General features: G+C 44.7%; 1 protein-coding gene across 8 annotated transcripts in view; it reads left to right on the top strand.

The window, feature by feature from the left end:
* Positions 1–941: 941 nt before the first annotated feature.
* The window catches only part of prdm16 (PR domain containing 16), a 115164-nt gene continuing 91892 nt past the window's right edge, over positions 942–24213 (top strand). For 4 of the 8 annotated variants that reach the window (XM_068597784.1, XM_068597782.1, XM_068597783.1 and 1 more), the window contains exon 1: positions 953–1014. The gene's annotated coding sequence lies outside the window, so the exon portion shown is untranslated. Of the gene's footprint in view, positions 1015–24213 lie in introns of all 8 variants that reach the window. The other 4 variants (XM_068597779.1, XM_068597777.1, XM_068597780.1 and 1 more) reach the window with 2 other exon arrangements.

The following is a 24213-nucleotide window of genomic DNA, read 5'->3' as shown; positions in this document are numbered from 1 at the left end:
TCTTGCATGTTGGAATGGACTATCATGTTGTTGATCTCTGGATGGGACAGTAATGCGAGGTGACAAGGTTATTATTGGTAAATTATTGGTAAGATGAGTCTTGGCAGAGAAACGTGGACTTAGACTGTGATGGAATTGAGAACTTTTCCCATCAACGACTTGGCTTTCCTAAAGCTTTTAAAAATTGGTCTGTTTGGCTCTTCTCTCGTATTGTCTGAAAAATATGTGAACTCTGCATTTTGTAGCTGGAGGCCATAGCTATTCTTGTCTGAGGACCCCCAAGAGGGTTGATTTCAAATTAATTTAGTATTTTAAGGTCAAGAAAGTCAATATGTGCATACTGTAGTGTCTGCCTAGGACGGAGATATGTCTTTGTATTCCATGTTCTGAGTTCAATAGTATTAATTGGGTTGGGTAAAGCAGAGCTTTTTTATTTCCTAACATGCTGACGGTAAAATCCATGGTGTAATCTCCTAAGGAATTGTGTTGTGTTATACCTGCTCTGCATGCCTAACAACAATTGCCTCTCTCTGTGTGTTATCTCTAATAGATGACAGTGAACCAGTGGACAGCATGTACAACACAGAGGCCGACCTCCCGGGTTTAGCAAGCGGAGGCGGTGCCGACAGCCCAGAAGACGACACAGACGACGGTGTCGTCAACATGTCCCCCCTGCCCTCACCAACTCCTTCCCATCCAAACAACAACCACCACCACCTGCTGCACCCCCACATCTACTCCACCCACCACCACCACCACCTGCACAACAACAGCAACAGCAGCAGCAATGACCAGGACTTCACCACACCCAAGGAGGGCTCTCCCTACGAGGCACCCGTCTACATTCCTGATGACATTCCCATTCCCGGCGACCTGGAGCTGCGTGAGTCCTCGGTGCCCGGTGCCGGCCTGGGCGTCTGGGCAAAGACCTGCATTGGCGCTGGCGAGCGGTTTGGTCTGCACAGCACGCTGCATCACGAGGCCTCGGGCAAAGACAGCTCCTTTGGATGGGAGGTAGGAACCAGCAGGGCTTCTCACAGGGTACTTTGTTTGGGGTTGTTAAAAGTTCTTTTATCTCTTTTCATTTAAATGTCTATCTCTTTTGCCTACTTGTGGCTTAAACAAATGTACAAAAAGATGTGAGATGAAAAGAGTGAGCAAAACAATGACGCAACACTGAAGAGGGTAAGTGAATGAACGAGCCGCTCTTCTTTCGTTCACATTTCCAGCCTTTATCCACAGGCGATTTCATCATCGGCAACTATGCCCATACAATTTGCACCCTATGTGTGATGGAACCTCATCTTTTTAGCCTCCACATACACACACACACACACACACACACACACACACACACACATACACACACATACAAACATACACATACAAATCACACTCGTCCAGAATTTCAGCAGCACAGCAATGTTAGATGGAAAAATCTGCCTGATTAGTGGAGGTATCAGCTTTTCTGGGCGTCGGTCCGAGCGAGCGCACTCATTTGGTCACGCCACCCGATATGGAAATGGAAGAAGCATGGCCCAATGCGGTGGCGGCATATTGAACTATTAATTTTCATTTCAACATGACATTAGAGGATATTGAAGTTGCTTCAGTAAGCTCATTAAAAAGAAGGAAAAAAAAAAGAAACTCCTGATCTCTGTCTCCCGTTCCCTGTGCCTAATCAGAGATGAAATATACTGGCCTGCTTCTCATTTCACTGACTCCTTGACTCTTTAGAGTAACTTTTTAAGGGGCCGGTCATTCACGGAGTCTAATATTACATTTTTTGTACTAAAGAATAGAGACTTTGACAAGTTAATCATTGGAACACCATTTTGGAAAGGGCATGATGTGCTTGAACTGGACACCACCAGCTGATGTACACACTTACAAGTTCAAACAATTTTAGACTAACGGGGCATGCAATCCTTTTTTTTTTTTACTATAATTTCTGGTGACTAAGTAATTAGAGGATTCTACACAATTGAGGCCTTGTAGTCAAATAATTTATATTCAATGTTAGCGTGATTTGCAACATAAATTGATGCGACCACATGATTACGTTTACTTGTAGAGAGAAAGAACTTGTGTTGTAATCACCAACACAGATGCCTGCTACTGATCTGTTGGACTGGGTTGACTGAGCAAAACTAGTATCATAGAAGCAGAAATTAGTTCATAAAACCAGATTGTAACACTTTTTTTTAATATTCTTGCTATCAATAGGTTGAACAGGAAAAGAAAACATTTTTTGAAGATACTGGAGAGTATAACTTTAGAACAAAAAGGACATTTACAATTGAAACTGTTAGTCGTTATCAAATCATGTGGCTTTCTTTTCTTTTTTTTTCTTGAGGGGAAAAATATATATATATTTTGTATAAATAAACAAAATGTATTTTCTCTAAAAAAAGATAGTTATGAATCTCTCATTGATAGGATTTTAAAGAAATCTCTTAATGGCTCTTATGTGAAGAACTCCTGGTGGTTTCCACAAGAGCCTTCATGTCTCTTTTCACCCTGTTTTCTTCCCAACAGTTGTAGGAGCATGCGGGCGATTAGAGCACATAGTCACACGCTATGTGGCAGCGTGCCAGGCTGAACATTTTCCTTTTTAAAGTTCATATTATGGCTAGCCATTCGGGGTGCAAAGGGCACCTCTCCAAAAGCTACAATTCCCGTAGCTCTCATGTTTTCTCTCAGTTTTCCTCCTCCTTCCTCTTTTCTCCCCAGACGCTTGGGCTAATGCATATTCATCAGCTATGCTTTAGCTCTCTGGCTCGTAAGAAAAAAAGGCCACCTTTAGCTCTAAAGAGATGCATGTGCTCTCAGAAATGTCCTGGCACATACACGCCTAAAAAGGAATTCAGCATTTTGTTTTAAGATGTCTCGTTTTTTGGTAACTTTAACATTGAGTTTAAATAAACCACCTAGTAAGGTTCAATACATGAACACAGTCCAGATTATATACCTCTGCTTTTGACACATTTTTGTCTTTTGGTGACAATTTGGAAATTAGTTTGAGAGCAATTTTCTCAGAACAATTAGCATGTTTCTGTTAGCCTTAGGTCACTTGTGTTTATCCTGAAGGGAAAATATTTTGCCTTTGCCTCCACATATGTCAAAGGGGAATTGATCTGTCTTTTTCCCCCTCCTCCTCTTGAATGGTTGTTGGAGGGCTCACTCGGGGTATAGCTGTAGTATTTTTTTAAGATATCCTGTCTGGTTTGGGGCTGGAAGACTTCAGGGGCTCTCCTCTCCCAGACTCTTATCACAGATAGCCATAACAGTCAGACTGTTGATAGCCATCAACAGACTCCCCTAGGAGTACCGTACACCCCCTTTCAGCATTGACCCCTCTACTCATCTACTGCCTCTGGTCTTAGACAAATAGACAGACAGAAGTAATACTGAGTGAAGAAAGATGTTGAAAGAAACCAGAGAAAAACAAGGATTAATGGGAATGGATAGAGCATGAAAAGAGGATGCAAAACACATATTTCTCACAGCGTCAGAAACCCTGGAGGAGTCTAATGCTCTTCATGGAAATCATGTGAATGTGTGTGTGAATTACAGCAGTCCGCTGCCAAAACAGGGGATGTGTTATGAGAGATAATAAGTGATGTCATGTGAGATCTCTGGTGTAAATGTGATCATAGGCCGCACACATTTTGACAAAACTGGATTAAGTGCTGCATGTAGTTATCAGAATGATTAGTGTAACTGTGCTTCCACTTTATAATTGCATTATGCAATATCGCTGATGTAGGCTTGAAAGCTTTGTCTTCCTGCCCCTAAAAAGTCAAACATCCTTATTTCCCTTTTGATGACCACTTCATCTTAAGTTGATTTAAGAGTCTTAAAATCAGAGTATACAGACCATTCTGTAAACGCATCCCTGTAATCCTTAAAAACATGAAATGTTGTTGAAATGATATATGCCATCTGCAGTAGTACGCTCAAATCCAAAACAGTTTAACTACATTGACTGCATTTTTCTGGATCCTTTTTTACTAAGACTGGCAATAACTCCTTATGTTGGCTTCGTGAGCACCGCGGTCTACAGCGCAGCCAAGCCCCTCTAACAATCACACGGCGGACGCTGTAGTGCTTTCTGGATATCTGAGTGGAAGGTGTAGACTGGTGGAGAGAGTAATAGAAAGAGAGAGTGAAAGAGTAGCACTGAGAGAAAGAAGAAAGAGGAAGGCAGAGAGGAAGCCTACTATTGTCTGTCCCGGGGCGCTGGGGACTGGAAGAGGTGTTAACTCAGACTCATTTCAGCAAGACGGACAGCTCAATCTAAGAGCTGCTTTGCTGCGGGCCATGGCCATTCTCTTCTGTCTCAGACTCCCTCTCTGGGCCAGCACCGAGTCATCCATTTAAAAACCATTATGCTCCCCCTTTAGCACAACATGATAGAACGCCAGGGCCCCCGGTCTAGTGTGTGTGTGTGTGTGTGTGTCTGTGTGTGTGTAGGGCTGCCAAATTTAGCCTCAGGATAGGAAGGCCTGAGCAGAGTGAGGCACGGCCCTCAGAGAGTCCGGTGTGGGGATCTGCTGTCAGACTGACTGCTGTTATTATCTGGCCGGTAGATTGGCCTGACTTGCCTATTGATAGAGACATGTCCCCATACAATGGCTGGAGGTATTGTGCTCTGCGCACTGACTGGCATTGAATGGACTCACTGATCGAACTCCCTCGGGTGTTCAGATGGCAGCAGAGAGGGCGACACATCGGTGGATGTGTTTGGAGGAAGCGGCGCATGTTAATAGGAATGAACTGCAAAGTTACAGCTTTGATCTCTTCAGCCACATTAGATCCTTTCCACAGTTCACCACTTTGACGTTGATCTTTAGAGGCACAACTCAAGTCCTCTCAGTTATACCTGTATTCAGAACATTCTCGAAGCAAACAAACGGTGTGACTAAGCCCTCTGGAAGCGATATTAATGGTGTTTACTCTCACTTTTCCTGGCCGTGTGACCACTGGGCGTGTCTTTGCACCTCTGAATCATGGCTTTTGACACTCCTCCAGCACCTGTTAGCTTTGTCTTTTCTCACTATCTTTTTGTTCTCCAGCTTGAATGTGTTTGCTATCTCACCGTTCTTGCTTGAAAGTCAATGCACATCAGGTGTTGCCACACAACCTCATCAACTGTGAGAAGACATAATCACTTGTCAGTTTTAGACCATCTACTGGCTGTTTAACTGCAATTATCAATGTTGGTGTCCTGCCACAGTCTCTTTATAGAATATAAATGTTACTCAGCATGATGCCTCCAGGGTATCATGGTATATTCTGAGGTATGATAAGGAGGATATATGAAGGGCATATTGTGCATTCTGATTTTCGGGATGTGCATTGATGTAGACTCTTTTGACAAGGTCAATACAAATGCTTTCACACACACAAAAACATGTATCATCGGGTCTGTGTCAGCCCTGAAGCCACAATTGTTTCTTTGCAGCAGTGGACCTTGGCATGACTTTGTTGCCAGGTAAACTTATTTTTCTGTGTCCGTCATCCGTTTACTGTTTACTTTTTGTGGGGTGATTTTCCATATCAGTATCTTTCACCCTGTGATGTGTGGATAGAGGCAAAAGGTATGCGAGTTCTTCTGTTTACCTCGTTGTTGACTCAGCGATAGGCTAAGACGTCTGGCGGAACACTCATGTCGCCAAAGTCCTACGTGACAGATACCCATCCGGCCATGGCATCATGAATCTCCCTCACACTCCGTCAGGCTCTAAATCTCCGGCTTGACAGCTCGCTTTTCCGCACTGACGTGATGCTTCTTTTGTTCTCCACCTAATCGCTGAGCTAAGCTCAGCGTCCTTTTCTCCAAACTTCAGGGAGAAGAAGTCCTGGCACACCCTGACACTTATCTGTCCTGACCCACCTCTCGCCTCCTGAAGTGTTTGCTCGCCTTTTGTGTTTCGCCTGAGGCGGGCAGATGGCCAAGTTCTTATGCTGCAAGATATCCCTATAGGGCATTCAAGGTGCAGCTTGGAACTTGTCTGATCTGTTTGCCTTCTACAGAAAGGTGCTTTTTTATCTTGATGCTTGGCCCGTAAGGTGACTGGTACCAAACTGATAGGACAGAAACTCCCTGGGACTGCCAGGAGACAGTAGTCACACCGGGCCAATGGTGTGAGACAGAGGGCGAAAGAGAGAGAGTAAGATAACGAGTGATAGAGTTGTTTCCTGCATGATTTAACTAATGTACTTTCCATTGTTCTCACGGTGACAGTAATGTTCTGCTGCTTTAACCATGAGTGTTGGCTAAAGTCAGAGAAGGTAAGCATAATCCGACAATATCGAATGTGGCACAAGGCCACCTACGAGACTATAATGATTCCACACCAGTGCTGTGATGAAAACCTTTTAAAATCTTTTAATAGTGAAAATTGTCAAGATTTTTTTCACAGCTACATTCACTGCATATGTTTCAGGGTTGGTTGAATGAAATATGTGTGAAAGTAAGGAGTTACTTGGGCACATGTGTGTCCCACGCTGTAATGAAAGGGATATCAAACGTGCGGTTTCTAATAACAGTATTGACCAACAGTGTGCGGTTTTGTCATCATTTTTTGACTTTGACAGAAACCCCAAGTTTACACACAGAGCAAAAACACCCGAGAGAGTCTAACACCACAAGTCTCAATGCCTGGGTGCTGTAATATCTTCCATTCACATTCATTTTATGTAGGTTTTAAACATGCCATTAGCCAATTTAATCCAATTTTCCCAGCTTTCGGAGCACTCCACTGGAACAGATTCCCTCTAATATTAAACATATGGTCGTCGTTGCCCCTAGAAACACCACAGCAGCGCTTGGCTTTTTAAAGAAGCTGTTAAAGACAAGCCTCCTGTATCCCAGTGCAAACTGTTGTCAATTATCTTCAATGAACATGGTAATTGATAACGAGGAAGCAGGGCAGCAAATTAAATGTCAGGTTTGATTAGAAGCCTGATACATTATCATTTGTTCATAACTCGTTACCAACATCTGTTAATTAGTTCATGTGCACGGCTCAGATGAAAGGTGCGCAGGCTCCCGGGGAAGTGCATTGGGCAAAGTCATCCATCTCTGGAGAGAGTGGAGCTCAACAAATATTGTCCCTGGGATTTGGACTGTTATTTCTTGGTCATTGGTTTCAGACCTCAGCCACTCCAACCAAGCATCCTCAATGGAGCCTCTTGTTTGCCCCCCACTCCCCTCCACGGTCTGCTCACGCATCTCCACCACAATGCTATCATTTATTGCAGCAGGTTTCTCTTAGCAGACGTGCTTTAAACATTAATTTAAAACCTCTCACATTGGCCCATCAGTCCTCAGATGAAGCGCAGGTAACTCCTGTCCCCCCTCTCCCTCTTGCACCGTGTATCTTGTGAAACCCCATCGTTCATCGTTGTCCTGATGAATAGTCCCATCAGTTAGGGCCTCAGGGCGGACCCAGACAATGACACTGCTCTTTGCCACAGTGGAAGATGATGACATTTGTCAAATGCTGTTTATCTTGGTGATTAGATTTACGCTGTTATGTAGACATACCCTTCTCTGCCTCCCAAGCTCTTGCTGCTTGGATGATATTTAGAAATTAGGCGTGAAAATAGCCTCATCTCATCTCAGCGTTGTCATATTCATATTCTAAATAATTATGTGATATGTTATGTTTGCCTATAAGTGTATAAGTGTGAGCCCATCAATGCCAGACCTTTGTTAGTCACAGATCACTGACTGTTCAATTTTCACTGACTTTCCTTTTCTCTCTCTCACTTTAAAGCTCAATCCCTTGTGCTGCTTAACATTTCTGGGACTCAAGCAGGAGGTGGTGACCTATTAATCAGGTTCCCGTGGCTGTTGTGATTGCCATTTTCCATAATCAGATACACAACATGGCCTAAAAGCATTGGCTGTAGGAATGCTTATTTTCGTTACAGTTCTTGTGCTTTGCTGTAGACCTCAAAAGTAATAAGCCCAGGCGAAAACTGGAGGGCTGGCTGTGCCTTTTAATTACTTTTTATTAGGTATAAGGACTAACATTTCGCCACAGTGTGTGTCTTTTTTGGAGTCAAACAGCCGCGGAACAGAGAGTATAAAGCCCTCATAAGCATATGATTGGCTCCAGGAGGAGAGGAAAGACTCACACTAACCAATCGTCTTGTAATAATTATAAAAGTTCAGGCACATTCTCTGTTTATTTCTCTCTATTTTTACGAGTTTATCTTCATTTTTAAAGCTCCAGATTCATAAAATAACAATGTTCTGTACATTTTAGTGCTGTTCCACACAAACATGCACAGGCATATAAACTGCACATTACCACGAGCACGTATGTCCACACGAACACAAAGAGACACAGGCAGGCAGGAAAAAGACATTCTCCCGTGTTATTCTTTCCTCTACTCGGTCATTTAGAATAACAGCGTAGAGTGAGAAGCTAAGCACGATGACGGCATTAGATTTAAAAACAGTGATGAATTGTTGAAGTGTCGAACACGCCGGGATGTCTTTACTTTGGAAAGTCTCCGGAGTTGCTTGGGTGACTTTCGCTCATTTTCTCCACCACTGTCATTGGGAGCGAGAGTCTCGTCCGCAAGAGACAACAAGGAGGTTTTTACAGTCAATATGTGTAGAGGTGTACTTCCCCAACTAAAACAGAATCTTACCAGGAACACCAAATAGTTAAGCAAATGTTTCCGAGACATTTTATTCATGACATATCATTGCCTCATTCAATTTTGTTTGCATTATTCTGCACTCTCAGCGCATGTTAAATGTTTATTCGCTGTTGTAAAGCATTTGATTTAGATTCATCTCCTCAGTTACATCTAATGTAATCTGTATTGTAATGGCTTGAAAAGATGTTTACTGGTAAGTCAAATGTAAAGCCAAGTTTTGTCAGAAATGTCACTTTCAGATCTAGGAACAAATGAAAAAGCAAACAAAACACAACTAAATCCTGGTCCTCCCTTTAATCTCACCACAGGGAACAACAACCAGACTATTAGTTTGGTTGTCCAAAAAGAAAGGGAAGTGCCTAACTTAGCTGAGTTATGCACTTATTCAGTCATTCTGTCCTCAGCACTCTGCTCTTTGTGGAGAGAAGGGGAGCTGATGTTGGTCGCGCTGGTACGCAGAGGTACCTAGCATGCCTCCCGGTGCCACAGAAGGGTGTAAAAAAAGACTCTGAGACTCTTAGGCCTGAGCCATGTGATACTGAAGTTATGCCAAACAACAGAACAAAAGCATTGTCATATTGTATGAGAGTGTGACTTGATGTGCAAATGGCCACCTCCTTTACTGGCAGATAATATTAGAGTCACAGTCTTGATAGATCCCACAATGTTTATTTGACAAGATTAATCTCACTATTATCTTGTTGTTATCTTCATGTACATTTGTATAGCACTTATGTATGTTCGGTGCATAGTTACCATTATAATAAACCCCTCCATATGCCACTTTGTCTGCTGTTATTTTATTGAGCTTGAGTGTTTCTGGGGACAAAGCCTGCTCCCCTCTGCTGGCCGAGAGCTCACAATGCCACTTTCTGAACAAGTTCTAAGTGCTTTTATTAATGTTGTGCGGCCGGTGTTATTTATTCAGGGAGGGGAGGGAGAGGCAGACGTTCTAGGACATTTGTCGAAAAAAATATACAAGTGTACAGTTTTAGAGCACACCAGCAAACACACACTTGAAGCATGGACCCTAGAAAACTACTCAAGCCGTACAAATGGTACTTCTTTCCAGCTCTTCTTCCTCTTCTGTGTAGTAGGGGATGCGTGACAGACGTCATCATCACTCTGTCTTTACACCGCTTTGCACATCCTATTTTTTTTCTTTTCATCTCTTAATCCCTGCGTGTTCGCACACACTGCACATGTGTTCCCAAGATGGATCTCTTCTGAGAATCCCTCACAGAGTTCTGCACACTTGCAGACAAACATATTACAATGCTTGCGGATAGAATACTTTGATTTCTTTTTGCATGCCAATGTACTGTCAAGTGTGACTCAGACGTTATGTGCTTTCATGACAAAACACAGGGCATGTGCATCAAAATTTCACCCAGATCGTAGACTCAATAATTTTCTTTTGTGATTCATTGATTTTTCAACCCCCTCTCTCAATCTTACGTGCCCTTCCCCTCTATTTCTCCTCTCCTTCTTTTCTTTTCACTCCCTCCTCTTTTCCTGGCCTCCGGGGTCCCAGTGCTGCTAATTCGGCCTTATCAGTGCAGTAATTTAGCTGCCACAGCTTGGGTTTCTGTTGCGCGGCGAGCGGCCCCATTGTCCTGCCCTGCTGTTGCTGAGATAAACCCTCGGATTGAACAAAGTCCGCGCTGACCTTTACAAACTCCCAAATCTCGCTCTGTACACCCCACCGACAGAGATTCTCTCTGCTTCAAGCTCTTTTCTTAGGGTAGGAGGAGGGGGAGGGGGGGTCTGGACACATCGAGTGGGAGGGGGACGGCGAATGAGTGTGTGTGCATGTGAATGTGAAAGAGTGAGAGTGTGTGGGGTCAGGGTGGATTGAGTGAGCGTGAGATGGACAGGGGAGAGGGATTAAGATGGCTGACTGAGCCTGTCTATATTTCCAATGGCACTTTGCTCTGAGAGGGAGGCCGAGGAGGAAAAAGTGCACTGCAAGCAAAGCATTCAAGTATGCTTTTTTCTGTCTCCTTCAGACTGCAAGAGAAGGCTTTCGTAAGCCACAATCTCTGGCCTTCCAGCCTTCAACGTTTAACCAGAAATATGATTTATTTGACGTAAAAGACAGTTTGAGTTCCTGGTACTTGCTGTTGATTTCCCTGAAACGGCTCATTCAGAGAATCCTGACAGAAGCGCTGTTGAACCACTCGTCTTACCTCCATTGTTATCTATCATGTCCCTCATTCCTTGGCAGAAGGCCCAAGAGGAGTCTGTCGAGATTGTTGCTTTGACACACAGTGAAACGGCAAGAGAGGAACGGTTGAAGCCAAGTGGCTAGGGAGTGGGTGGGGTGGGGGTCGATCCTGTGCCAGGGAGGTTTGGGGCACAATGCAACAGGAGTACCCTCTCCATTGTGAACCACTGTCATCCTTCAGAAGCCACTCGACTAGCTCTCCATGCCGCAAATCCTCTCCGCTCTCTGTTCCCGCCGTATGCCGGTCAGGCAGGGAACCTCATCAAAAGGTCTTGGAGTTGGGGATTGGGACAGAGTGGGTGGAGGGAGGGAGGCAGTATGGCGGAGAAGAGGGGAGGAAAGTGTTGTTAGTGTAGCGTCAGGGTGGTGGTGTGTGCGTGGGAAGGGATGATGTGGCGAGGGGCTGTTGCATACCAGGCCCTAAGAGTTCAGGTGTGGGCTTCAGAGTCAGTGATGGAAGATTGGAAAGAATCTGCACCACTCAAGCTGATGGTCAGGGTGGCCCTGTGTTCATCCCAGCCTTCATCCCTCCATCCATCCCTCCTCCTTTCCACCCCGCCCACCACCACCTGCCTGCAAGCCACCACCAGTGTTCCCAGGGAGATGAGCGCCACGGAGAAGAAGGCCCACAAGGGATTAACTTTTCACATGGCTGGGAGTCCTCGTCTCAAAAGACCTGACAACCCCAGACGGCTTGATTAAAAAAGAAAAGAAGAGAAGAGGAAAAGAGGGAGGGAGCGAGGGCACAGGAGGAGGAGAAGAGGGGGAATTCTTCACATGATGGCCCTGAGAGAGGGATTTTGGATATTGGGTGTCTTTTTTTCCCTTCATCCAAAGCCCCCATGTCTTGGTTGAGAATGAGCAAATTGTTCCTCCTGTTCTCTCGGCAGGCCCTGTGTTGCCCTGCCTAAAGATGTGGGTGGGCACCAGTACACATTGTTGACTTCTGACAGGAAACCAAGAATTGTCCTTTAGTTTAAAAGAAGAGCAAAAAGTAATGGTGGAAGTGATGGTTTTTGATTCCACTTTTTTCTTCGGACACCAAAGAATCCGAATATTCAGTCTTCAATTCCAATTTTCTATGATTGGATTATGTCATGGTGTATTATTTTTTTTTTATCTTTCATTAATGCATCAAAAAAAAACCTTTGTTGTTCTGTGTATGTCAGCATTGCACTACAGTTGAGAAAGACATTGACAGAGAGACTCTGCGAACCGTTGCCGGCTTAAAGTTCTAGTGTTCAAGTGGCAAGGCGCCCTATTTCCCCTCACTCTATCCCAGATAAATTGGGCCTCTCAGGTTTGTCTGTGAGAAAGAGAGGACAAAAATCAAAACAAACGCTCCCACTGAAGTGAAGATGGGAGAAGGGGTTAGCTTTCCTCTCTGGCTAACGGATCAGCAACTCAACCTAGCGGGACAGCGGGCCACTTAATACCTCCCATCTTGTCCAGGTAACAGAGTGGCCCGACAGGGGGGTCAGGGAAGGTAGCAGGGTATTGTCTTACAGATCACCGCTCACCCTCTGGCTTCCTCCTCATGGCTCACTTACCCTCTTCTCATCTCCGCTGATGGGGCACACTCACCTTCTCTTCCCACACCCCTCAGAGCGGATACAAACATACATTGACAACGTTTTCGTGGATGTTTAGAAACAGTCTCTCCTGAAAGATCCGCTGCGATGAACCAAAATCTCTAGAAATTCTAACCGACGAGGATTTCTTCAGTTAGTTCATTTGTGTTCATCTTTATTGACTTCCATGGGGATATTGGTTTAAAGTAAGAATAAGGCAATGGGTATAAAACACAGAACGATAAAGACAATGAAGGAATAGGGAAGAATGCATAATTACAACCCACACACATACGCGCGCACACACACACAAACACACACACACACACACACACACACACACACACACACACACATCTGTTTAGTAACTTACGCTGTCAACACTAGAAGTGCAAAGGACAAAAAATGCCATATCTAAGAGGTGACTAACAGTCAATTAACCCCAATATCAGCCAGATTTCTCATTAATCATGCTGCTTACACACCATATGGCCTCAGCCTCCAAGGAGGCTCTGAACCTATTTGCTGTGCACTTGACCTTGCTTATAGACCCGGGGGAACACAGGGCTTGAGTCCTGTCCTCCAGGACGTTGTGGTCCTTCCTTCCTGGTCTGCTGGATAATGTATATATGATCTTACATTGACCCACAGGTGGTTTGTGTTTTTCACATAAAGAAACACAAATCAACGCAGAATGAACAAGAAACGCATCACCAAGTAGATTTCAAGTGAAGGTTAATAAGAACTGTGAAACAATGGTAACATATTATCTTGCAACAAAGTCGTCAGTGTCGCGTTGTGCACCTGTATTGTGTTGTTTTACTTGAATGTACCGAAGCAAAATGTAGTTGCAGCACTTTTGTCAAGACAAAAAAAGGTAAGAGATGAATGAAACCCATGTTGCAAACTAATGGAGGGTTTCTACACGTTAAGAATAACACACACACACACACACACACACACACACACACACACACACACACACACACACACACACGCACTATGGCATTTATCATGTATAAGAACTTTGTCTCTGGAGTTGAATATGTAAATAGCATGACACCTTTGGTCCAATCCATAAAGACGGGTTGTGCAAGTGATCCAAATTGAAAAGCACATCACGTCTCACAGCAGGCTGCACAGTGTATTAATGTGAAAAAGTATCAAAAAGTATGTAAAGTATGTGATCTCTAATAATAATCACTCAAAGCTTGGACCCCTGCTATTCCTGAAGTGACAAAAATGACAGAACTGATATGATATACTGACTCGCATTCTTCTGACCCTCGCACTAAATCAGTATCCAATCAGTATTTCTTTGTCTGAGTACTCCTTCCCTGCAGCACAGCTATCATTAAGTGACTCATTTAGGCCACTACAGGTAGGCCCACATTGTAGCCTGCTGGTGGCTTTTAATGGGGATTGGAGTTCTTTCTACCCCTATAGTTTGGCACTGCATTAGTGCCAGAAGACCCAGCAGTGAGCCTTTAACCTGGGGACGACAGGGCCATGATTAAGTTCACCGCGGGGTAGACATGGCCAGAGGACACTCAGCTATACACACAAAGGGGCACATGTATAATGAATTATGTGGACACCGGGGCAATTATCAGCCTATATTTTTCACAAGTCAGTTTCTTTCCTGCCATCAGTGGCAGAGGGGTTTCATTTCAAATTCAATGTTTTTTATGAATTCTATTTGTTTTGTTTTGCCGCATTCCAGTGAGTTATTGTTTGATGATACTTGTTTGTGGACACCTTTGTTAGTAACAGGATTGAACGGTTCTTCTCTATGTCATTGTATACCACATGTCTTAATTGGAAAATGCTTCAATCAGAATAAGGCCTAATTGTGTGACGAAGTGGCAACATGACACATGTCAAATTGAGATTATTGTTATATTCTGAATAATATTGCAATATCAATGTGCATTAAACCCAAGTCATTGTTTATTTTAATGTGATTTAAGAATGTCCTGAGAAAACAAAATTCTATTCGACTTCATTGAATTGAGGTACATGCAGAAATGTCAAGAATGAATATCTCATAATTGGGCCAAATGAGATACTCTCTGCTTACTCTTAAATGTATTGGGATTGTTGAACTTGCACAAGCATGTACACACACATACACAGAATAAATGTAGGGTTTGCACAAAATAGGCACACTTATTCTGCCTGTCCCATTTCCCTCTTCTCCACTACATCAGCTCTACAGTTACCATGTTTACTGTCTCTATTCACTTACTGACTCTTTCTCTCACTGTCTCTTTTGCACACACACACACACACACACACACACACACACACACACACACACACACACACACACACACACACACTCAGGATCCAGTCGTATTTCAAGATAATTCTCGCTCCTCTGGTCTCAGTATCCTGAGCCACTAGACACTGAATGGACCACAGGGAAAGCTGATCTCACAGACACATATTCACACACACACACACACACACACACACACACACACATGCACATGCACACGCGCTCGCGCACACACACACACACACACACACACACACACACACACACACGACTGCGTGTGGTCCCACCATTTCAGTCCTCACCGTATTTTTTAATGCTTCATAAGGGCTGAAGGTCAGGGTTTTAGACTTAAGACTAATCTTTTAAATTCCTCACTGTTTCAGTCCCTTTTGTCTCATCAGAAGTCACCTGCCCACCTCATCGCTTTCACTTCTACTGTTTCTTTTGTTTGCAAGATTTTGCCTCTGTCTGACTGCTAAAGGTTAAGTTGTTTTCTTTCCCATCTTCCGCTCTTTCTATTTTCTTCCTTCTTTTCCTTTCCCCCTTTGCATAATTCAAATCAGAATCCCCATGTGAGCACCTTGCTCTTGACCTAGCTCAGAAAGCTCCTGATTGCTTTAATAGCAGTCCTTGGACCTGGAAGGTGGGCGTCTTTAAGGAACTCTGGTGAGAATGCTGTGCGTACGTGTGTGTATGTGCAGTGTGTGTATAACCGAAGGGTGGTTGATTAGAACTGACCTCAAGGGTGTTGGGAGAAGAAGAATTACACATATGCAAAGTGGATGTGTGCGCTTGCATAATTGGGGCATAGAAGAGTGCAGAGGGGTCAAGTAGAACAAATGGTCAGCGGAGTGATTTCAAAGTCTATAAAAGACACACTAACACTCACTAGGTGTATATGTCTAAAGAGCATTGGTCACTTTTAGGTTAGAGAAGTGAGGCTGTGATAGAAAAATGGCCCTAGGCAGGGAGAGCAAACCTGTGGTTTGCAGTGGACAGCTCCCAGATGAAAAGGAGTGTACGCACATGAAGCATTACATTTCTGAGAAAGAGCTTACGTGCTCCGTCTGCTTGCCCTTGGCAAGCACGATTTAACAAATATCAGTTGGCACACACAGAAGTGTAAATGCAAGCCGTCATGTTTTGCCGAAGAGGACCAAATGTGCACAAGGCTAAGTCCTTCAACAGTGGGATTGCCCTAGCATTAGCCAAAGTCAGGAGCTCCAAAGTAAGGCCAGCTAAGGTTGGGGTGAGGCCTGGCAAACCCAAAGATTGAGTCTGAATTAGGCCCACCATTCAAAGCGACTGAAAGGAGTTCCTGAGCCTCCTATTCTCTACCAGCAAATTGGGAGGAAATCTGGCTATTGTGCAGAGTTTTGAAGAGGCTGGTGGTGGGAAGGGGGGTGCACACTGTGCTTACCTATAGATGAGAGTGGACACAAAGGATCCTGGGACATCCAGGAGAGGCTTTGAAATCCCTCTTGGCTAGAGACGGAGGCGGCCGGAGTAGCTACTGGTGAAGAAAAGGTCAACAGTGCCCCGTCAGCACAGACACCGAACGCAAGTGGGTTTGACTTGATTTTGTGGAAGGGATGGAAAAGATGGGAACGATTAGAATTAGATTCCCATCGTTTACTAAAACGTATGCTAGTTTGGGGATTTGTATGTGTTGTAGCAGATTTTAAAGTGATACTCTAACTCCAAACCTGTTTCTTCGTTTCTATTAAACGTCCACCGTAGGCTCGTGAAAGTTCTAAGTTCCTTCCTGTGGTCATCTTGACCACAGGAAGGAAAATTAGGAAAAGTCCTATAATATCCATAGAAACTTCTTTTTTGATATAAATAGATGACAAACTTCAGCAATAAGGTCCATGATCTGCTGTTTTCCCTTTTCATGGAGCAGCTGAGCTTCCAAAATGTGTGTGACAAAGTGACAACAAAGCAACTCCTGATGTTGATGATGATGATGACGACGATGTCAATCTTTTTGGAGCACTTTGATGGATGAGGATTGATGTGACCTACGCTGAATTGTGTGTGCGCCTACATGCGTTTTTGTGGATGAGAAAAGACAGACAACCCCTCAGGCTAAATAGTCAGGGTATCACCACACACACACACACACACACTAACACACATTTTTTTGTCAGGCGGCGTTACACTGAAGCCACCCTCTTCCTGATCAGCAGCACAGCCCGGGGCTCTTCCGGAGTCTCTCACCCCTGCGAGAGTCCAACTCCCCCCCCCCCTGTCTGGCCTACTATACCAATGCCACCCCTCTCTTCTTATTTTCTCTCTCTGTGTCTTTCTCTCTCATTAATCAATGTCAAGCCGTTCAACAACAAGGCCGGCATTCTTTCCCTGCCTGCCTCCTTGGTTCCTCGTATATGTCATTGTGCCCTGACCCTCCCCCTCCACCAACTCAGCGGCCACCACCATACTTTCACATGGCCGCGGATCCGAAACCCAGGCCCACGCTGCCAACATGAAAGGTTGTCCAGAGGGAGCGTAAGGAAGAGGAAGAAAAAAAAGTGAGGAGGAGGCATTTCTCTCACTTCTATCTTTTCTTCCTCCCTTTTCTTGCCTTCTTCGGGCCAGGGGGAGAAAGGGATTCCATAGTCACTTACATAATTCATGGGACACACAAGAGAAAACGGGCCATTGAGTAGTAAAAAAAGTTTGGATGGAGCGGTCATGGGGGGTGGAGGGACATGTATGCCAGTCTTTGTGCCCCCGGACCCATCTTCCCTGCCTCTCTCCATTCATCACCCCTCCCCACACACACAGTCATTGTCCCATGTTCGTCATTAACCTCTGGTGTAAGTCGACCGCCTCTCTCCCTATCAAGACGTGTCTCCATGGGAAAGAAATCATTTCATCAGGCCTTGGCAAACCGGGCAAATGGAGGTTTCATGGCCCCTTTACTTGCTGATGTTGAAATTTTGATGGACACCGCAGATGCAAAAGTCATTAACCAAACCGCGCTGAAGCTATCATGGCAGAGAAAGGGAGAGGCAGGGCTTTGCTGAGATGAAATTAAACTTGATTATGGTGGGGTGATGCTGACGCTAGCCATAGGTCCTCATTCACCGACATGTTCACACGATATTCAGACATGTAAGACACACGGGGACCTTAACATCAGCACCTTCAGTGTTCCTGGATGTCCCATGGGCACGTTATCGTTACTCTCGGGTGTCTGTTTCATAGTCACTTGCCGCATTGGCTCTTTTTTTCTTTGAATACTGCGTTTCCACTACTAACCTGAAAATAAGTAAAGTAAATCGCAGACCATCCTATCACTAATACCCTGTTTAAACACTTAACTGTCCGCGTTTACATTGAATAATGAGACCACTTCTCGCTTGAGCTCTTCGGCATGCCGTTTGTTTACAAAGAAGCGGATTGTCTCCAAATCAGCAGTCATTTTGGGAAGAGGAGGGGGGGGCATGTGCTTGGAAATCCTTTCTCTCTCTGCGTCCTCCTTCCCCAAGCATCTGTATGTATTTGTTGTACTAATGAACGGAACAAAAGTTTCCGGGGGCCCTGTGAAAGGGAGGGATTGAGGGTGGGGTGTGGGGTGGAGACGGTTAGTGAGGGAGAACAGCCCGAGCGAGGCTGAAGTGGAGTCCGCTGAGTGGTCAGTCGCCATGAGGTTGACGGTGAGAGAACAGAAGACAGCGAGAGTGATGGAGACTTGACCCGGCAACCTCTTCTCTCCTTTCTCTTGCCTTTTCCTCCAACCCCTACTCAACCCTTCTCTTGAGATGATAGATGACCCTCGCTCTCATTCATGCCTAAAGCTTTGCAACCCCCCCAGACCTCCAAAGTCATATGCCTATTATCTACACATTTGCACATGCACGCGCACAACACAAACACACACTATCGTTGCCGTCTAGCCAATCTGCTCGATACAGAGACTCTGAACCTCTCAACCTTTCCTGCAGACATGCAGATCTTGTCATGGAAACACGCACATACAGACACACACACTCACTGTCAATCCCACTGAGGCCTTTACCTCCAGGCAGCAGGTATGGATTTGTAAGGAGTAGGAAACGAATGAATGGATGGATAGACAGATTGGGTGAAGAGCAGGTAGAAAGGTAGCCATGGATCAGTGCAGAACGGACACTGGGCAGTAAATTACTTTGCCAATCAATCTTCCCTCTGGGTACCCTTGATGAAAGCTGTCCAAACTTTCCTCCACTGCTTTAAGTAACCCTCCTACAGTTTGTCAGCAGAGGGCTGGGAAATAGGGTGGACAAACAGGTCGCAAGATTAAATGTTGCTGGGAGTAGTGAGAAAAGGAGAGTAAAGGACCATAAGAAGCAGGGAGAGAAAGGTCAAGTTTGGGAGAGCATGTGTAGACATGTGTGAAGGCAGAATGGGGCAGAGTTCGACTTTAAGACGAGAGAGACTGTGCTGTGAGGATGGAAAGGGGCGCTCATACAGTAGAAAACATGGAACTGCTGAGAAAGGTTTGCACCAAGGAATGCGTTCCATTTCTTCTCACCCTAGGTTCAGTAGCTTCTAACAGACACGCACACAACTAGGCTCATGGGTCTTCATGGGTGGCATGACAGGATGACACGCTGTGACTGCAAACATGTGACACCTCCCAATTACAGCACACTGCAAGGTTATGGCTACAGAGATCTGGGGCTGGTTGTGACACACAGCAACTAATTTCCTTTTTTTTAGCAAAATAGGCAACACGTGGAGATCTCCCAGATTCGTGTGTATTAAACATACAAAGGATGCATAATAATACACACATGCAAAGCATGCATAACACACACAAATATGCACACAAAGCCACATGCACCCATAGAACGACTTCTTTTTTACACTTGTTATCTGGCAAGTTTGAGTGTGTCTTTGCCCAGAACTGTGAAGAGAGAGTAAGGGCTGTTAGGAATGTTAATTTGGTAATTTGTTGTTTTATATAAGCAAGGGCGGGATGGGGGTAGTGGTGGTGGTGCAGCAGCGAGGGTAGGACACACACTGTGCGTGTTTGGGTTTGTTGGGGGTAGGTTGTGTTGGAGGGCGAGGGTAATGCTGGGTGACAAGGTCCCGCTCAGTGATGCAGATGACTCCCAACCAAGTTATTTTTCTTCAAGGGAATCGGGCAAAAAACCATGACGGTCGGAGAGCAAGAAGCGCCCCATGCCCATAGAAGGTATTAAGATGTCTCTGATACATAGCTGACCCCCCCCACCTCCTCCCTCCCTCCCCCGCCCATGTCTCTTATTCTCAGTCACTCTCTCTCACTCCTAAATCTGGGATGGTGGCCAAGTGCCACCAAGGACACCAAGGCTAATAAATCATCCTCGTTTCAACATCTGCCCAGTCTCAACGGGCTGCCCACCACCCCACCCCTTGTGAAGATGGGTCCTTGGCTTTATTCCTCTTTCAGCATCTCTCCATACTCCCCCATTGACACCCCCTCCCTGACTGACAAAACGCCCATTGTCCCATGCCCAAGTGAAGAAGAGACCCTCTTTTCCCCTCTTTGACAAAAGCCGTCTGAAGCCAAGATGGGGACTGCCAGCCGAGATGCCTGGGACCCGGCAGGGGTGCCCCTTCTCCCCCTTCTACTTTTCTCCCGCCTTCTGGTTTAACCATTCCTTGCTCTCGCTCTCTTTTTCACTTTTAATACTCCCCTCCTGTGGGGGTCACTCACTCAGCTCGCCCCCGCCCTTTTCATAGTGGTGAACTCTCAGCCTCGCATAAAGACATCAAGTGACAGCAGTGAGAGAAAACAGCCAGATTTGGCAGAAAGAGATATTCGACATGGCTGTCAGTGGCCATTCTGCATGCCTTTTGTTCTCTTGGGTGTAGTTGAAATAGATAAATAAACAGTCATAGGCTGAAAAGCCGGGATCAGGAGCTTGTCGCATTTATTCATATTGAACGGAGAAGAAAAAGAGGCAAAAACCTGCTGCTGCCAATTAAGAAGAATGAGACAAAACTCAATTCACGGTGTTTAGATTTGTTTTCACGGCTGAGGCTAAAACTAAGCTATTCAGGGGCTTTATGTGTTTGCTTTAAAGATAGCAGTAGGTCTTTAGCATTGTGGGTGTCTCCGTATGGCAGAGAAGATCTGGGAAGTTGTCTCTGGACTCATCAGTTAAGAAGCACTCTCTCCACGGTTACTCACAAGGCTTCATTTAGTGTGAATGAACAGCCCTTTTTCCCAGCACCTCAAGCTCACCCCCAACAACGGGGAGTGCCGCCCATAACTGTGCACGGGCCAGCCTCCGGCCACATTCACAGGACCGTCTGCCTTTAAAGAACAAAGTCACACCATTTTGACTTTTCAAGATACTTTGAAGATGATGCTTGCCAGGAAACTCGGCATCGCAAAGAAGTGCTGTTTTCGTTCTATTCGTAGCTCGAATCTTCTTCTTTGCAATTCTAGAACAAAACAGACTTAATAAATTGAATGCATGCATATACATCTGCTGCTTTATTTACAAATTTAATTCATACATTGCAGCTGTGCAACAACAACACATTTTACGACATTAATTGCAAGGACGTTGCTTTTTACTCAAAGAAGAATCACAACTTAAGGGTTAAGAATGTGGTATTCATAATTATTACATCAAGAAATGCTACATTGTTTAATAGTAGTCGGTCGCATAGCTTAACTTTATGCAAATGTTTTAATTTTACCAAAACTACTCAAGCAGCAGAGAACATTTACCAACAAGACCTTGTGATGAATTAGTCAATTAGTGTTCGTGACATTTTTTGTTTCATATTTTATTCTGAATTATGTAGATGGAGGCACTGTAATTAATGTTTTTTGTGTGGGTTTTTTTTTTTTGCGTTTGGGATATTATGCATGGAAATAAATTTGCCTCTAATTCAGAGCGTTGAGTGTTTGCTCATTAAAAATAGCAAGGTAATCAGAATGGGAATACATCTCCACAAAGGGTTCTTGATATAAATTGCACACCGCATTCCAGTAGCCACATTTCACAAAATATCTTTTAGTGTTTGCAATTTCTCTCAACAGAGATATCATGAATACAAATATTCTGTAATCGGATTTTCCGCTTCTGGGCCGACTGCATTCCTTCACAGCTCTTCTCTTCCCCTGCAAAACATTTAGATTTCCAATTAGCCCCTGAGAAGAATGGCTAATTTACCACAGCGAGCAGGCGCCTGATGTCTCAATCTGCCGGGTGTCAGCACTGTGAAAAGGAAAGCTCTCATGTAGGTACACACATACTAATAGAGACACACAAGCCAATGTGAGTGGTGAGAACAGATCCAATCCAGCATGGGGAGTTGAAGAAAAGTATTTTTTTTTATTTTATAAATGAATGCAATGCAAATAGGGGAGCACTTTCAAAAAAAACTTTTTTTAAAAATCACTGAAGAGGGGTCTTATTGAGGCACTAGAGCAGCAGGACAGGCAGCAGTTCAGCAGTGGCCCCAGATTGACTCGTCTGTGAGTGTACAGCCAGCCAGCTCCTCCATACAACACCCACATTGTCCACTGTGCCAAGGAGCCAGAGCAGCGCTCCACTCCTCAGGGGGCTGCCTGAGACGAACACATTATAGATACATGTTAGCCTTGGCCCGACCTTCTGTATACTGTGTGGAGCACTCAGCGGAAAGAGACAGAGGAAGGAGGGAGGAGATGAGAAATGAAATGCACATGGAAGTTATTGAATGCTCCAGAAAGGATAAGCCTCCCCGACAGCTTACACAGCCTCCAAAAAGTCTTAAAAACTCGTATAAAGAGAGCATTCTTATCACTTTTGCATCTACTGAATTGAAAATGCCGTGAAACAAGATATACTGTATCTGGACTGCGGGTGAGAAGCGATAAAGGGAGGGAGATGCTATTTGGTGAGACAAGATGTTTGGAAGAAACCATTGGCTTCATAAGCTCGTGGTTTTGGCTTTGGTTATCTGTCAGATTCAAACCACGAGATCTTCCATCTTTTCCTTTGTGCCTTATGAGGCTCCCTGCTTGTCCCGATGAGAAAGCTAAAAGCTGCGGCGCTATCATGCTGTGTAATGGTCACTCGCAAGCGGCCAAGCTTCCTCCCTTGGCCCTGATAGGGAGAGAGAAAGTGAGATTCCTGTCTGGCTCCCAAAACCCAAACAACATTAGTGTCACTGTCCTATTTCTCCTACGCTCCCTTTTCCAGAATGCTGTTAAACACACACAGTTCCCCAGAAAATGTTGTTTCAGCTTCTATCTCTCCACTGTCATTAACCAGAGGCAGGTTGACTGACTGTCTATGTGTCTGCAGCCAGTCCCTCATTCACTTAAGGCCCATCAGCGGCCACAGTCTTTATCTTGCCCAGGGAAGCCCTGTGATAACACTGTTAACAACAGCAATGTGTGGCGTGAGGGAGCCACTGGAGCTGCCACTGTCAGGGTAAGTAAGTGAGGTCAAGGGCTTTTAGTATCTGGTGACGTTTCCACCAAATGTTCTCCAGCTCAACTTTACGCTCCGTTCACACTCCCCATCTCTTCTTTTCTCTCCGTTCAAATGCTTGTCCATCTTTTAGTTTTCCAACACCTTTCCACTGTTCTCTGCTATCCCACGTTAACAGTTTGGGGGGAAAAGAACGGGGAAAAAATCTTGACTGAGCTCGTCAGGACTGAGCAGGGCCTTCTCTCCCCACGTGCCTTAGGGAAAACACTGGTGTTATTTTAGAAATCACACTGTTAAAGATTAATGTGGGCCTGGAGGAGTGTGTCATCGTTCCTTAACGACAGAGCCGAGACGCTGAATAAAGCCGGCACTGTGTTCTGTCCCACAGCCCAAGGACAGATAAGTTTCCTCTCACCAAGCTCGCCCCTCTCCCTCCCTCCTCCTTTGTCCAATAACTCTCTCCCTCAGTCATCTATAGCAACCACAGGGGCCAGAATGAGAAGAGATGTAATGAGTGAACTGCTCCAAAATCAGTTTCTTCCCTGATCTTAGTCTGTTTGGTCGTCTCCTTTCTATTTTGCTATTGAAATAGACGAAGGCGTGGGTGAAGAATAGCTTATGTTCTTGCTTAAAAACAACCAAAAAAGGGTAGAGAGAGTGTTCGCAAACATTTTCCATGCTGATTGCTGTCGTTAGATGACTAATGGAAAGTCCCAGCAACTCCCCCAATAAAGTCATCTGTCATCATCCCATGGACAGGCCAGACAGACAGACAGCTATAAACCAGGGTTCAGAGACCACTGCAGAGCATCCTATCTCTACACATCATACGTTTGTTATTCTAACAGCCAGAAGGATGATGATAGCTCCACATTACAAACTGCTATCACTGACACCAATGAAGATAGTAACGATAAGAGTATTAAAAGTTGGTGATGCCTACGATAAAGACCTGTGAAGTTTGATGAGTCTTAAGTCTGAGGTGTGCAAATGGGACTTAGTATTCCTTGCTGAAGGTTTTTGCTGATAACGGAAGCG

Source organism: Clinocottus analis, unplaced genomic scaffold, assembly GCF_023055335.1.
Source record: "Clinocottus analis isolate CAN_PGR_092001 unplaced genomic scaffold, fCliAna1.0.p SCAF_4, whole genome shotgun sequence".
NCBI classification, from domain to species: Eukaryota; Metazoa; Chordata; class Actinopteri; order Perciformes; family Cottidae; genus Clinocottus; species Clinocottus analis.
This window is presented reverse-complemented; position numbering and strand designations above follow the sequence as displayed.